The sequence below is a fragment of the Salvia splendens genome, chromosome 8, assembly GCF_004379255.2.
Source record: "Salvia splendens isolate huo1 chromosome 8, SspV2, whole genome shotgun sequence".
In the NCBI taxonomy this organism is placed as follows: domain Eukaryota; kingdom Viridiplantae; phylum Streptophyta; class Magnoliopsida; order Lamiales; family Lamiaceae; genus Salvia; species Salvia splendens.
Window position 1 is genome coordinate 13,995,218 of NC_056039.1, and position 3,138 is coordinate 13,998,355.

Consider the following 3,138-nt stretch of genomic DNA (forward strand, 5'->3'; position numbering starts at 1 on the left):
AGTCGAACTCCCATCCCTTCAACGTGGCACTCGAACGGTTTTACCGCCAAAGCCTTTGTAAAAGGATCTGCCAGGTTGTTCTCTGATGCAATCTTGACCACTTTTATGTCTCCTCTCTGCACTATATCTCTAATGATATAATACTTCCGTTCTATGTGTTTGCTCGCTTTGTGAGCTCTTAGTTCTTTCGAGTTTGCCACAGCACCAGAATTGTCACAATAAATGGTGATGCTCTTGGGCAGATTCGAAACCACACCTAAATCCATAAGGAAGTTCTTGAACCATACAGCCTCTTTTGCAGCCTCTGAAGCGGCCACATACTCGGCTTCCATGGTCGAGTCCGCGATGCATTTCTGCTTCACACTCTTCCAAATTACGGCTCCACCCCCTAAGGTGAACACATATCCTGAAGTAGATTTTCTCGAGTCCTGATCAGCTTGAAAGTCTGAGTCAGTATATCCCAAAGGACAGAGCTCGGCTGCATTGTAAACTAGAGCATAATCCTTAGTCCATTTAAGGTACTTGAGTATGTTCTTTACGGCAGTCCAATGTCCTTGGCCCGGATTCGACTGATATCTTGCCACCATGCCAACAGCAAAGCAAATATCTGGTCTAGTACAAAGCATAGCATACATGAGACTTCCAACTGCCGAAGCATATGGAATCCTTCTCATTGCTTGTATCTCAAACGGCGTTTTAGGGCACATCTCTTGAGATAAATGGATACCATGTCTAAAAGGTAAGAAACCTTTCTTGGCGTCCTGCATGCTAAAACGACTAAGTACTGTTTCGATGTAAGATTCTTGAGATAAGCACAACATCTTCTTCTCTCGATTCCGAAGAACCTTGATCCCGAGGATGTGTCCCGCGTCTCCCATATCCTTCATCTCGAACTGGTTTGATAACCATGTTCGAACTGATGACAACATCTTTTTATTGTTTCCAATTAGAAGAATGTCATCTACATATAAAACTAAGAACACCACATTCCCCTTATCAACTTTCTTATACACGCAGCTTTCACTTGGGCACTTTTCGAATCCAAACTTGCAAACAGTTTGATCGAATCCAAACACGCAGCTTTCACTTAATCCGAACACGCAGCTTTCATTGGTTCCACGATCTGGATGCTTGCTTGAGGCCATAAATGGCCTTCTTAAGCTTCCAAACCATGTGTTCTTTGCCCTTTATGGCATATCCTTCGGGTTGTTCCATATAGATGGTCTCCTCAAGACTGCCGTTTAGAAATGCAGTCTTAACGTCCATCTGCCATACATCCCAATCCATATAAGCTGCAATAGACAACAGTATCCGGATCGATTTGAGCATGGCCACTGGGGAGAAGGTCTCATCATAATCGATGCCTTCCTTTTGGGTATACCCCTTGGCCACTAGTCTTGCTTTGAAGACTTTAACTCGTCCATCGGGTCCACGTTTACGTTTATATATCCACTTGCTCCCAATGGAAGTACAACCTTCGGGTAGGACGGACAAATCGTAGACGTCTTTGTCTATCATAGATTGTAGTTCCGAATCCATTGCTTTTACCCATTCGCAATGATCGATATCTGCCTGCGCCTCCGCAAAGTTCCAGGGATCTAATACATTGCTGTCCGTGGAGTGATCCATAGATTCTCCCAAACCAATGTATCTGAAAGGACCCAAGGTGCGTAAGTGTCGTTCAAGCAAGGATATATCCTACTGATCAGGATAGAAATCCTAACTAACCTAGACCTTGGTTTCAAAGATTCCTCAACCCACTTCTACTGATCAGTATAGTGGTGGTAAGGGTCGAATCCCACAGAGATGGTGCGTTCTTAAACTACCGCGGTGACAATCGGAAGATTTGGTTAGCTACCACGCTGGGTTGAGTTTCTACCTAGGCTGGAACTTAAAGGAGGTGTTCTACTGGTCAGACGGTAAGGAAAACATTTGGAATGTAACTGTGTACGTGGAATGGGGGGACAATTTTGTAACAGAAAATATTTGGAAGGTACGGGTTTCTATTTCGGGCTAAACAGAATATTCAGAGTGTAGTGGAAGTTTTGTGACTGGGCTGACAGGGCTTAACTAAAAGTGAAGGACAAAAGCAAAAGCATCTTGAAAAGTAAGTGGTCCCCTCCAATTGGAATAGACATCATCTTCTTCAACAAACACTTCCAAAATTCAGATAACAATTCCAGATTCAACACGGAAAAACTCAGATTAACAACTTACAAACACAGATCCAAAACTAAGAAATCAAATCCGAAATCAAACACTGAAACTGGACTTCTGCATACTGGTCAACATGAAAGAACGATTCAGAAATTAAAACTAAGCTTTGCATGCAACGACCTACTTTCCGATCAAACAGCACTTGTTTATCTATCCTAAAGAAATTTGTTACGTGAACGGAATTGAGAGAATCAGCACTTTAAACACCAAGAAACTTTAGATCTAAGCTAACTAGGCAAGGGAATAAAGAAACACCACAATAAACAAAACTGAAATCAACTTCATAGCATAAACACGTTCGGATCTTCAACAAAGTATTTCAAAAGCAGAAAATATCCAAAGGTAAACAAGATCCAACGTAAGGAAAGCGAGAAATTTAAAACTACAAAAGCAATGTAAAAGTGTTTTGCCACTCGGGACGATGAGACTCTAAACTACGATCTTGCTGGCTGGAATGGACGATGACTGGAATTCTGGGAACATCTGAACGTCAAGTGATCATGGCTACGGCGAGGCAAGAAGCGGGACACGGCTGAAAGATTGAAACTACCGAGAAAACTTTCTACCTAAAGATGGTGTGTTGAATGAGTGAATGTTGTATCCCCTCTCCAATTTGGCTTCCTTTTATAGGGAGGCTACCCTTGATTTTAGGGTAAATCCTCGTTGCAATTTGACTTCTTTGCCCTTAATTGTGGGTAATCCGTCCCAGCTATCCGTCTTCTCCATCTCAAGCCGTTTTAGCACGAATACTGATCAGTATGAGATCATGCTGGCGCCTTCTTCACCTGAACATTCCGAAACTTCCCTACTGGCTAGAATGCTTAACCTGCACACTTTAAACAACTGTTTTGCAAATATAATCAATTAAGCACATCATACTGACCCGTAACCAAGGCCCAGAATACGACTTATCAGTATCTC